Here is a 14522-nt window from a genome sequence, read left to right on the forward strand (position 1 = left end):
TTCCTACACCATCACAGCAATAAACGTGGATTTTTTAAAGAATATTTTTTCCTACACCATCACAGCAATAAACGTGGATTTTTTAAAGAATATTTTTTCCTACACCATCACAGCAATAAATGTGGATTTTTTAAAGAATATTTTTTCCAACACCATCACAGCAATAAACGTGGATTTTTTAAAGAATATTTTTTCCTACACCATCACAGCAATAAACGTGGATTTTTTAAAGAATATTTTTTCCTACACCATCACAGCAATAAACGTGAATTTTTTAAAGAATATTTTTTCATCACCCATCACAGCAATAAACGTTGATTTTTTTAAAGAACAAAAAACATCAAAATTAGCATTACTGTTGATGTTTGAACTGAAGAAAAATCTCATCCATTGTTCTTCTCATTTAACATTAGGGGCTAAATTTTCTACTCCGAAAGTTTATTTTACATTTGTTCTCTGTCTCTCGGGTAAACTGTGTACAGATGTATATTTTCCATTAAGCCACTGTTAAAAGGTTGGCTGTAACAAAACAATGGTGAAGTATAGAATGCACACTTACACTAATGTAGAGAGCAATAGCTCCCCATGTTAACTAACAGTGAGAGACCACCACGAATAATATGCCCTGTTAAACAAGAATCTCAACACAACACAGCACGCCAAAGAAAACCAAACAACGACAGTCTGTTTATGGTGCTCAAACGAGATTGTTGGAAATTTGTCGTATTCACTTAGCGAACGAAAGAAACACAAAACGGTGCGCTACTTGTTTTTTATATTCAAAGCAAAAATAAATGAAAACAAAACCAAAAAAAGTTAATGTGGAAAAATTACAACAAGTTCTTATAAGAATAAATTGAAATTCAAATAATTTCCATATTAAGTGAAAAGAAAATTGTATACCAAATTTTAAATAGAATAGCAAAGAAGAAAAAATAGAAATAAATACAAAAGCAACTCGCGTAACATTGATCTCAAATTGAAACAAAAATTACAAAGAAGTTTGTGGTTTTGCTGTTTATGCTGAACAAAGAAGGAGTACAGAAGCTGCTGGAGTAACATTCGATTTTATGTTAGATTAATGACCATTGTCTTCTTCTGTGGTGCGGATAATTAATGAAGTTTTTTTAATGGTTAGCTTCATGGTATTTGAAATCGGTGTTAATTGAAATTTAATAAAAGAGAAGAATAATTAGTTTTTTTTACAAAATCTATCAACTCTGGTGGTAATATTGAAAACGTTTTTGGGAGTATTTAACAGCTTTGCATTGGAATTAAAAATACATCAAAACAACAACAACAATTCAAAAGGTAATTTTATATTTATTAAAATGTTTGTTTTTTAATCAATATTAGTGCTACAAAAATATCCTTTAATGAGGATAAAGGCGTGGTCGATAAAAAATCGAATCAAAAAATTTATTTTTTGTTATTTTTTTGTAGTTTAAGAAAATGTTAAAGAAATTAATTTGTTTTGGTTATATACATATGTGGGGATTTCTGAGTGAAATCGGACAATTTTTCAAGATGAGGGTTTTGATTTCCTTTATTTTTGCTGTGGTGATGCTGCTTATCAGCAAAATATTTTAGTATATTTTCAGAATTTTTTTGACTAACGGTTCCAGAGATACAAATTCTGTAAAAACTATGTGCAAAGAAATACTCATAACTTCTTTAATAATGGTCTTTAATAATGCTGTTTTATCAGCTATCTAATAAAAAATATAAAAAAAATTTGCACAGTGGGATTGAATTTTTGCGATTTAAAATGTAAAATCAATTTTTATCAATGATTGTACTCTTCGATTATATTGATTTTTTTTTTGTATTAAACTACGATTAATTACAAAAATTTTAAGACCTATTTGGTAATGGGATACGAATGGTTACTATTTTTTCTTATTTTTTTTTTTTTAAATTTTTCTTTTATATCAGTGTGAAACATTTGTTGTTTTAGCAGAAAACAAAAAAGTTCCGTTTATGTTTTATTTAGGAATTTATCTTAAAAATCATAAAAACGGCTTCATTTTGCGATTTTAAGAATGGTGTAGCAATTAGTGTAGCAGCATCAGTACGTTTTACTGAATGAAGTTTTTTGTGCCCACGATAGGCTTAGCCGTTGAATATCTCAAATTCAAATCCTCCTTTGTATTGAAGTAGTCATCTTCTGGTGAATATATCACTTTAATATTTGGTAGATTATTTAAGATAATTTCCCAAATAAAATTACAAAACAAATGTTGAAAAATGTAATTTTTTATTTTTTGGTAAAATATCAAATGTTTCACATTGGTAGAAAGGAAAAATTGTATTGACAAATTTTAAAAATTTTTAGAAAAAATAGTAATCATTCAAATCCCACTACCAAATAGGACTTAAAACTTTTGTAATTAATCGTAGTATAAAACAAAAAAAAATTCAAGAAAATCGAGGAGTACAATCTATATTAATAAAAGAGTGAAGTGATTGACTGACTGATTGACTGACTGACTTAATGATTCATCAACGCCCAGACCAAACGGCTGAAGCTAGAATCTTAAAATTTTGGGTGAGGGTCAGTCTTGGTCCGAAGGTGTCACATAAGGCTGGGTTTTTGGAAATTCGAACTAGAACGGTACGAAAAGTACTAAAAGGTACTAAATATGGTACCCTTTGTATTAGGCAAACGGGAAGAGCTAGAATTCTGAAATTTGGAACGAGAGTCACTAATAGAGTGTAGGATAGATGTACCACAGGGTTTTTAGAAATTCGAAATAGAAGTGTACGAAAAGTACTATAATGTACTAAATATGGTACTATTTTGTATTATGTGAACGGATAGAGCTGTAATTTTAAAATTTGAAATGAGAATCAAGAAAGGGAAGTAGGGCTGAATTAGAGGCGGTTTTGAAAATGTGTAATAAAAGTACTAAATTGTACTAAATTTGGTACAAGTTCGATTTGGATGAACGGATAGAGCTGGAATCCTAAACTTGGGAATTACTGTTGGAGTGTAGGTTTGAGATATGGAGGTAGTTTTGGAAATGGTACTAAATTTGGTACAATTTGGATTTTTGTGAACGGATAAAGCTTGAATCCTGAAATTTGGAAAAAGCTTACTGTTGGAGTATAGGATTGGGATGTGGAAATAGGTTGGAATTTCGTACTTAGGTGTACGAAAACTACAAAATGGTACCAAATTTAGTACAATTTGGATTTGGGTGAAAGGATAAAGATGAAATCCTGAAATTTCGAATTAAAGTTATTGTTGGAGTGTAGGATCGAGGTTGTTTTGGAAATTCAAATCCAAATCCAAATTGTACCAAATTTAGTACCAATTTGTACTTTTTGTACACATAAGCAGTACGGAAAGTACTAATTGATACTAAACTTGGTACAATTTGGATTTGGTTGAACGGATAAAGATGGTATCCTGGAATTTCGAATTAAGATTATTGTTGGAGTCTAAGAATGAGGTAGTTTTGGAAATTCATTCTTATGTATACGAATAGTACTAAAATGTACTAAATATGGTACCCTTTGTATTAGGCAAACAGGAAGAGCTAAAATTGTGAAATTTGGAATGAGGATCACTGATGTAGAGTCAGAAAGATTTACCAAAGGGTTTTTGAAAATTTGACCTATGAGTGTAGGAAACGTACTAAAAGTTACTAAATTTAGTACCAATTCTATATATTGAACGGATATAGCTAGAATCTTGAAATTTGGTATGGGAATCAAGGTTGGGGAGTGGCGATGATATAAAGAAATGGCTTCGGAAATTGTTTACTTGTGTACTAAGTGGTACTAAATTTGGTACAATTTACATTTGGATGAACGGATAGAGCTGGAAACTTGAAATTTGGAATTAAGATTGCTGTTGTAGTGTGGTAGTTTTTGAAATTCGTAATTATGTGAATGAAAAGTACAAAATGGTACTAAATTTGGTACAAATTGGATTTGGTTGAACAGATAGAGCGGGAAACCTAAAACTTGGAATTATGATTGCTGATGGAGTGAAGGATAGCTGTATGGATGTAGTTTTGGAAATTCGTTCTTATGTATACGAGAAGTACTAAATGGTACTAAATTTGGTACAAATTGGATTTGGGTCTACGGATAAAGCTGGAATCATAAAATTTGGCATTATGATTACTCTACAGAATTTACATATGGAGGTAGGTTTCGAAATTCGTACTAAATTTCACTAAATTTGGTACAATAGTGCTGTTGGAGTACAGGATAGATGTTGGAGTTAGTTTTGGAAATTCATACTTATCTATACTGTAAGTACTAAATGGTACTAAATTTGGTACAAATTGGATTTGACAGATATAGCTGAAATCCTTAAAACTTGAACTAAGATTACTGTTGGAAGGGAGAATGCGAAGAATTTCGATAGTTTTTGAAATTCCTACTAAATAGTACTAAATTTGGATCAAATTGGATTTGGATCAGCGGATAAAGTTGGAATCTGGAACCCTAAAACTTGGAATAAAGATTACTGTTGGATGTAGAGATAGTTCTGGAAATTCGTGTACAGAAAGTATTAAATGGTACTAAATTTGGTATGATTCGACTGACTGATTGATTGATCAAGACCCAGACCAAACAGCTGAAGCTAGAAACTTGAAGTTTTGTGTGAGGGTTCCTCTTGGTCCGAAGGTGTCAGATAAGGTTTGGTTTTTATAAATTCCTACTAGAAGGGTACGCAAAGTACTAAAAGGTACCTAATATGGTACCATTTGTATTGGAGGCTACCCGTGCTAGAATTCCGAAATTTGGAATGAGGGTCACTTATGGTGTGCAGGATAGATGTACCGAAGGGTTTTCGGAAATTCGAACTATAAATGTACGGAGAGTACTAAATTTGGTACCACTTGGTATTATGTGAACGGATAGAGCTAAAAACTTGAAATTTAGAATGATAATCAAGTATGGGAATTAGGGTTAATATAAGGAGGTGGTTTGTGTACGAAAAGAACTGAATGGTACTAAAATTTATACAAATTATATTTGCGTTAACAGATAGAACTGGAATCCTGAAGTTTGGAATTAGGATTACTGTTGGAGTGTAGAATTGGGATATGGAGGGAGTTTTGGAAATTCGTACTAAATTTGGAACAATTTGAATTTGGGTGAATGGATAGAGCTGGTCATTTGGAAATTCGTACTTATGTGTAGGAACGGTACTAAATGGTACTATATTTTGTATTGGTTGCAGGGAAAGTTTTTGAAATATGTACTATATTATTACGAAAGGTACTATATAGTACACTCAATACAACGTTAGTGTGTGGGGTTGAGATATGGAGGTGGTTATGAAAATTTGTACCATAAAGGGACGAAATTAATACAATGTACAAAATTTGATATTGGGTCTTTCTGGAATTCTGAAATTGTGTAAATGCATACTATAAGTGTACGAAAAATGCTAAATGGTACAACATTTGGAATAATTTTGGTATTAGATGAAGGGATAGAATTGAGTCACAGGTGATAAGTGGGGTTGATATAAGGAGAAAATGGGAACTATAAGCGTGGAATGGGATATATCTGGAATTCCGAAATTTGGTAATATGGTAGCTATTTGTGAGTGATGTTGAGATAATGAGGTCGTTTAAGAACTATAAGTACTATAATCGTACGGAAAGTAATAAATGGTACTAAATTTGGTACAACTTGGATAAAAGGATAAAGCTGGAATTTTGGTGCTTAGGTTTAAATAATCTGCAAAAACCACTAAATTTTGTATAGGTTGAAAGGATGGAATTGGGATACTGAAGTTTGGTGGGAGTGTCACTGTTGGTGTGTTTGGTATTAATACGAACAAATTTGAATTCGAATAGTCTTACAGAAACTCGACATAAGTGTAGGTAAAGTATTTTTATGTACCATTAGTTTTAGGTATCTTAGGAAACGGATTTTGTAATCTGAACAAATTTTTCACATTTTCCTTTATAAATTTTCAAAATATGAACGGGGTAAATAAAAAGTCTGTTTGCATCCCATTTTCTATTAATGTGAACTTTTCGCCAACGAAGTAGCGGGCACATGCTAGTCATTGATAAAAATTGATTTTAAATTTTAAATCGCGAAAATTGCATCGAATACCACTGTTCAAAAATTGTTTCTATTTTTTATCAGATAACTAATAAAACTACAAAACATACAAAAAAGATTTTTTCTATTTGGACCAATATTAGAGAAGTTATGAGTATTTCTTTGCATATAGTTTTTACAGAATTTTTACAGAATTTGACGTTAAAATCTGAAAATATACTAAAATGTTTTGCTGATGAGCAGCATCACCACAGCAAAAAATAAACGAAATTGAAAACTTCATCTTGAAAAAGTGTCCGATTTCACTCAGAAATCCCCATATATTATTGATCTTCCGTCTGTTGTAATCCGCAATAATTGAGATAGAACGCTAAAATTTTGCACCCGAGTGTCTTTTTCCATAGACAGGTCAAGTTCGAAGATGAGCTATAAAGGTCTACGTTTTGGTATTGGCCCCATATAACGGTACCACCCTATTAAGGTATTTTGAGGATTTTTGCTACATTTTTGACCGAATTATCTAAAATATGACCTTTGAGGTTCCCAATGCCCAAAAAAATTCTCAATTAAAAGTTGCCAAGATAGATCTACGTTTGGGTATCTAATGTTAGGCAAAAACTAATCAAAATATGATACAGGGATACGAGGTAGTAAAATAATCATAACCCTAATGTATATCCAAAAATATCGATAGAAAAACCATAAGTCGATAGTGACATTTACAAAAAAAAAATTGATAGTGTCATCGATTGTATGCCAGCTCTACAGGTTGTTGAAGAAACTATGGTATATTTTTTTAGATTAACAACTGCGTTGGTTTTGACAAAAAAGAGATATTGTTGCCCTAACAAGAGCTAAACATAATAATTTATATATGTGTAGGTTACTAAGCCTCAGCCCAGCCTATGTTTTTATCATTCTAATTTTATTAGAGAAATGTTTTTCGTTATTTGATATTAATTACTTTAAGTTTGCTTTCTTTTCATAACACGTAAATATTATTACATTGCCAATCTCCCAGACTATAACCTCTTTTTCGCTTTATTCCTAAACACACAAAATTATCAACAAATTAATAAATAATCGATACATCGATGAATATAATCGAAAAAGACAAATTCAATGAATATTAAGTTGTTTATATATCAAAAAGACTGTTATTGTTTTTGTTTTTCGCGTCTATCAGAATTTTTTACAACACTTTGTTGTTGTTCCTTTTTTTGTATTTACATTTTTGGCAAAACGAATCTTTCATAAGTAGGACAAAAATGTCATAAACATTTCGTGATGTGGTACTAAAAAAATACCCGTGTCAACCGTTTTATTTAATTCTGTTCTTATAGCTTATTTAATAAATGTATGTATGTAAATTTGAATATAAATTATCCATGACATAAACATTTATTTGAAAAACAAAAAAAAAAGAAAGAACTGGTTTTACGAATTGGAAATTCGAGTATTCTAATTTTGCTTCCAGTGGACTGATGGACGGACTATTTCATTCGTAGTGACATAATAACCAAGAATGGTTTTTTATACCAATACACAATCTCTAATGAAACATTTAGTAGCCATTACAACCCTCAAGCATTTCTAAAACTCTAAAGTTAACCTCACTTTCTATTCTATTTTAATCCCCCAAAAGTAATTTTTCACATTTTTTTTGTTTCTAATCACAGAAAATGTTTGTCCTACTAATAACATAATTAAAACGCGATTTTATTTCCCTATTATACGAGTTCTCCTTCGTTGTTGTTGCAGCATTTATTTGAATATGAATTTGTGAGATAAGAAACTGCATTTCATGGGTCAACCAAAAACAACAAAAACTAACCACTCTAAATAGAAAATGAAAAATAAATACAACCAGACAGACTTGCATTAATTGACCAGACAAAAGAAAATCATAGCTGATGACGGCGGCGACAGCAAGGGACACGACATTGCATGAGCCCTCGTTAACCTATTCAACCACTTAACGACCACAGTAGGAGTTCTCTCTCCATCAATGTGACTAATCGTAAAGTTGTCATTAAGATTTTTTTTTCAAATATTTATAGCATATGCCCTTAATTGGTAGAGGGTATTTTAATAATTTGTGGAGCGTTAAAGTTTGTAACGTTTTGAGATTTGGATCGTAAACCTCCAAGAAGAACAAGTAAAAAACATAAAACCATAAAATATTCTGAACAAAAATGGAATTATTAGTTTCCTGTTAGTTGCAAAAATCGTTCGACTGCGGATACCCCAAATGCCTAAATTTGGTCAAACAAGTAGAAAAGTATCAGTCAGCTTTGCCGACAGACATATACCCTCAGCCTATGTGAATTAGGGTCTTTTCAGAATTTTGTGGGCCTTTTTTGGATATTTGAGCTGGCCGAAAAAAATGTGGATTAAAGTTCAAAAGTGTTGCAGAGGAGGTACTTAAAGGAATGGACCGGCATAGTCCATTATGGAAGTTATTTATTTAATTATTTATTACAATTAAAAACAAGTAAAAAAGTATCAGTCAGCTTTGCTGACAGAGATATACCCTCAGCCTGTGTATATTGAAGCAATTTTTTCCCAAAAAACGTATGTATTTAGGAGGTTTTAAAAATTTTGTATGTATGAACCGACAAAAATGTTGATTAGGATTAAAGATCAAAAGTTTTGGGGAGGAGATACTTAAAGGAATGGATTGACCATTAAGGATGTGTGTCTCCAGCCACTACATATTATGCCATTGGGGTTTTTACACCTTTCGGGCTGTTTTCTCAAGAAGTCTGGACTTGCCCCTGAAAAAACTTTTACCGTCATAATTAAGGCAGGGAATGCAAGTTCCTTCAACACAAATCAAAGTGATTCAAGAGCAGGTCTTAATGTGAACATATTCGAAATTTTGTGTGGGAGGTACCCGAAGGAGTGAATAAATATAGTCCATATTCGAACGTGATTTATAACTGGTAGATATATTAAGATGTGTAAAGTATGGATCGGTCACTCCTACCAAGAGTTATCGTGCACAAAATTTTTCCGAGCATTTTTGAACTATTGTGTGGGAGGTACCTGAAGCAGTGGACCGATATGACTTATCTTTGAACTTAAACTAAGTTTCGACAAAATATTACGAAATCCAAATTGTGGACCGAATTGGCAGATCCGTTCGATAGTTATCTTGGGCTCCAACCACTACACACGGTGTCATAGGGGCTTTCTGCAACTTTCAGGCTATTTGCTCAGAAAGTATGGACTTGCCCCTGATGAAACTTGTACTGTCGTATAGAGGACAGTGAGTAAAAGTTGCTACAACAAAAATCAAAGCGATTCGAGAGCAGGTTCTAAACTAAACTTTTCCGAAATTTTGTGTGGGAGGTACCCGAAGGAGTAGACCGATCTATCTATCCCATCTAAGTCTGGTAGAAATGTCACGCTGTGCAAAGTGTGGACCAATTTGGTTACTCTTTTCAAGAGTTATCGTGCATACAAATTTTCCCAAAATTTTCGAACTTTTGTGGGGAGGTACCGGCAGGAGTGGACCCAATATAACCCATCTTCGAACTTAAACTAATTTTGGACAAAATATTACGAAAGACAAATTTTGTACCAAATCGGTTGATCCGTTCAAGAGTTATCGTGCGCTCCAGCCAGACAGACGTATGTATATGGCTAAATCGACTCCAAATTGTCTGAAACGGATTTCGTCCAAACATACTTGGTTTCTAAAACCATTATTTCGATAAGGCACATGTTGCCCGTTCGAAATCATAAATGCTGAGTGTGTAAAAATGTATCTAAAAATGGCTTCAATCTGTTGGAACCTTTGTATGAGGGATATACCAAAAAATGAAGCTATGTGGACGATTATTGGTGGTGAAGTTTTGTGACCGCTGAAAATCTTAATTGTCAAATTACAGCTAGTTCGCTTAAAAGTTGTATCTAAAATTTTAAAACTTCCGAAAATCGTGGGGTTCCTTTATATAGGGACTATTCCAAAATGTGGACCTATATTGACTAGTTTTGGCGGAGAAGTTTCGGGACCACTGAGAACATCAAATGTCAAATTTCAAATAATACGGTCAGAAAATGTAGCAAATAGCCTTAAAAACCTTAAATAGGTAGGTACCGTTATATGGGGGCTATACCAAAACGTAGACCTATCTCGGCAATTTTTAGTGGAGAAATTTCTTTGAATATTGAGAAACTCAAATATCAAATTTCAGCTAATTCGGCCAAAAAATTTAGCTAAAAGCCTCAAAATACTTTACATCGGGAGGTACCGTTTTGTGGGGGCTATACCAAACCGTGGACATATCTTGGCAGTTTTTAGTGGATATTCTTTTTGGTCATTGAGAACCTCAAATGTCAAACTTCAGCTAATTCGGTCAAAAAATTTAGCTAAAAGCCTCAAAATACGTTAAATCGGGAGGTACCGTTATATGGGGGCCATACCAAAACGAGGACCTATCTTTGCAATTTATAGTGGAGAAATTTCTTTGGTCATTGAGTTTCTTAAATGTAAAATTTCCGCTAATTCGGTCGAAAAATGCAGCTAAAAGCCTCAAAATACTTTAAATCGGGAGGTACCGATATATGGGGGCTATACCAAAACGTGGACCTATCTTGGCAATTTTTAATGGAGAAGTTTTTTGGTCATTGAGAACCTTAATTGTCAAATTTCAGCTAATTTGGTCAATAAATGTGAATAAAATACTTTAAATCGGAACGTACCGATACATGGGGGCTATACCAAAACATCGACCTATATTGACGATTTTTGGTGGAGAAATTTCGGGTATATGTGAAGAAGTTTTTGGGTCATTGGGAACCTCAGATGTGAAAGCTAATTCGGTCAGAAAATGTAGCTAAAATTCTCAAAACACCTTAAATCAGGTGGTACCGTTATATGGGGGCTATACCGAAACGTGAACTTATATAGCCCATCTTCGAACTTGACCTGCCTATGGAAAAAAGACACTCGGGTGCAAAAATTTTACCGTTCTCTTTCAATTATTGCGGACGCTAAAATGACTACAACTGACGGACAGACATGGTGGAGGAAAAAAAAACGGTAACGGCCTTGCAGAGAGCAAAATAATATATGGCTGCACAAAAAAATAGTGGCAGGAGTAAGGTCCTAAATGTCCTATGGGCCGACCCTAATTATTTGATACCACCAAAATTGTGCCTCATCACATGGTTTTATACCCCAAGTATGTTTGGACGAAATCCGTTTCAGACAATTTGCAGTCGGTTTGGCTATGTCCGTCCGTCTGTCTGTCTGACTAGAGCGCATGATAATTTTCGAACAGATGAACCGATTTGGTCAAACTTTGGCCTTCCTAATATTTTGTTCAAACTTAGTTTAAGTTGAAAAATGTTCGGAAAAATTGTGCGCACGATAACACTTGAAAGGAGTGACCGATTTGGTCCATACTTTGCACATTGTGAAATTTTTTTTACCAGACTCTACTCCTTCGGTTACCTCTCACACAAAATTTCAGAAGAGAGCAGTTTAGGACCTCCTATCGAATCGTTTTGATATTAATTGTAACAACTTGTATTCGTTGACCCCATTACGACGATACAAGTTCAAGTTTTTTTCCAGGGGCAAATCTATACTTCCTGAGAAAATGGCCCGAAGGCTGTAAAAACCCGCTATGCACCATGTGTAGCGGATGGAGCGCACGTCAACTTTCGAACGCATAAACCGATTTGGTCCAAAATATGGCAGTTGTAATATTTTGCGCAAATTTAACTTAAGTTCTAAGATGGGCCATATCGATCCACTCTTTTGGGTTCCTACCCAACAAAAGTTCCAAATTTTTCGCTAAAATTGTGCTCACGATATCTCTCGAAAGCATTAACCGATTTGGTGCATACTTTGCACACCGTAATATTTCGACGAGAAATAGATCAGGTTAGAATATGGACTACATATTTCAATTCATTGGGGTACCTCCCACATAATATGTCGGAAAAGTGCAGTTTAGGACTTCCTCTCGAATCGTTTTGATTTTTCTTGCAACAGGTTGCAATTAAGGCCCCTATTACGATTGTACAAGTTTATTGAGTGGCAAGTCCATACTGCTTGAGAAAATTACCCCAAAGCTGTAAAAAAAACTCCTACGGCCATCACGTGTAGTGGCTGTTGCTTACGACAACTCTCGAACCGAATACTGCGTTGGTCCATACTTTGCATATCGTAATATTGCTTCGAATATTCGAAGGTGGTACTGATAGGTGCTCTCCTTCCAGTACCTCCCGTGCAAAAGTTCGAAAATATTCGCTAGAATGGTAAGCGCGAGATCTCATAAACGTATCAGCCGATTTCCTTCAAACTTTAGATCTCGAAATATTTTGTTCCAATTTAGTTTATGTTCAAAATTGTACTGCTTGGGTTCCACCCACAAATTGTTATACATTTTTGTTTAACTGCGGTTAAGGGTCTGCTCAAGGATCCTTTGGAAATTTTCACCAAAGGTATTCCTAGTGGTCCAGTTTACAGCGATATTATGTTTTTCGTGCGCAAGTCCATGTTTACTGATATAATGGTCCAAAAGCTCTAAATTGTATGGTGATCAACTGAAATCGCTGGTGGGCGCGATATTCCCAAAATAAGACTTACGTCCAAAATGAACTGTGTCGGTCTATTCCTTTAGGTACCTCCCCCGCAAAACTTTTCAGCTTTAATTCAAATCCATATTTTTGTAGGCAAGTTCATACGCCAAAAAATCTGAAAGCCCCCTAAATACATACGTTTTTTGGGAAAAAATGTTTCAATTCAAATAGGCTGAGGGTATATCTCTGTCGGCAAAGCCGACTGATACTTTTTTCTTGTTTTTAAGAGAAGTTTTCCTTGTTCCCTCTTGGATGTTTGTGGGAACATACATATGCATATGAATGTACATATGTATGAAATATTTGCTATCTACAGAAGACCTGAAAAAGACCATTTTATAGAAATCTCCCAATTATTTTCCTTTACTTCTTGTCTTAAGTTAGACTTAGTGACCGCTAAATATTTGGCGGCTGACTTTAGCCACATGTTTTCCCCTTATTCGCCATTCGTAACAAATCTAATAAACATGGAAATGACCACAGAGCACGTTATTCTATCACTTCAAGCGTAAACTTTCAGCAAACTTTGGATAGATGGGTTTTCTTTCTTTCTTTGTCTACCAGCCGCAATTGCTCTTCATGTGTTACAAAAAAGAATTGCGCATGGAAAAACGGCAAAAATAACTGAAGAGCCGGGTGTTCTGCTTCACTGCCAGGGCCTGTAGTCATCGTCATCGTTGTCCAAAGTGAAATGGTTTTAGTGGGCAATGGCCAGTAGATTTTTTTTTTTTTTTTGGACATAGGTTTTTACGGCAGCAAATACAGCAACACAGCTGCTCACAGTAGCCCAAATACCATTATCATTATGAAGATGATGATAATGATGATTTTTAATCATCATCATCATCGTTGTAATCATTAACGGCAGCATACATACTTACACATTTAATTACCAGCCTGTACTTGTACCATCGTTACCATCTTTACAAACCAAGCAACCAACCAGTCGGCCTCTGGAAATATTTGTTAAGGCCACATTTGGTTCTAATGATTTTTTTCTTCGTATTCCTTTTGGGTTTTGTGTTTTCGCTTAAAAAACATGTTTTATGTTTTGTGACCATTAATTTAAATTTTTAGTTACAAGTGTAGTACAGATGTAACCAGAAAAATAAAGAAGAAGAAGACACCTAATAATGAAAGTGGCTATTTATCAAGATAATATTTCAGGCTTCAGGTGCTAAATAATAATAAATATCTGAAAGACAAGTTCTTAGAATATGAAACCACTTTTAAATAATCACCTCCTTTGGTTAAGGGGACAAATACCATAAACAGAAAAAATCTTTTTCGATAAGCAACTTTATCAAAATTTGTAGTTTGTAAATAACTAAAATGTAACTAACTTTTTAAAAGACGATAAAATAAAAGTTATTATATTTTCCATAAATAACTACATGAACAAAAAAGCAGGTCAAGAAACTGAAAATGTTTGATAAACACGTTTGTAAATATGACAATTTCTTTATCGGCAAAAAATCAATGAAAATGTAATTGCATGTTTGAATTTGTTTAACAAATTGTTGTCAATTCTTTTTCGGTGTAGCCTTGAGACTAATTAGGGAGTGACATGAAACACTTTATAGAGAACAAACAATATTTTTAGAAGAAAAAGGTTTAAGAATTGACTTCTTGAAGACTGACTCCATCCCACCAAAAGAACGAGAAAGAAATTTCTCTTTATTAAATATAATCCTGCAGGCAATAATCACCTTAATCGCCAACGAATTAGTTAAACTGATTTCACTTATTGCAACCCGATAAGAAAATGAACATAACACAATTTAAGTTTCTTATTGTTAATACTCGCCATCTAAGAAAACTTATGACCATCATTCCTTGTTCCTCTATCTATCGCCAAACACACTTCATATGTCATGTAT

General features: G+C 33.7%; 1 protein-coding gene across 2 annotated transcripts in view; it reads left to right on the forward strand.

Annotated features, from left to right (window-relative positions):
• The first annotated feature begins 646 nt into the window (after window positions 1-646).
• LOC141395140 (protein phosphatase 1 regulatory subunit 14B) overlaps window positions 647-14522 on the forward strand; it is a 143695-nt gene continuing 129819 nt past the window's right edge. The window contains exon 1 of one of the 2 annotated variants that reach the window (XM_073970618.1): window positions 647-1311. The gene's annotated coding sequence lies outside the window, so the exon portion shown is untranslated. The remainder of the gene's footprint in view (window positions 1312-14522) is intronic. The other variant, XM_073970620.1, reaches the window with a different exon arrangement.

This window comes from Musca autumnalis, unplaced genomic scaffold (assembly GCF_047663935.1).
Source record: "Musca autumnalis isolate F117 unplaced genomic scaffold, ASM4766393v1 scaffold_2, whole genome shotgun sequence".
NCBI lineage: Eukaryota > Metazoa > Arthropoda > Insecta > Diptera > Muscidae > Musca > Musca autumnalis.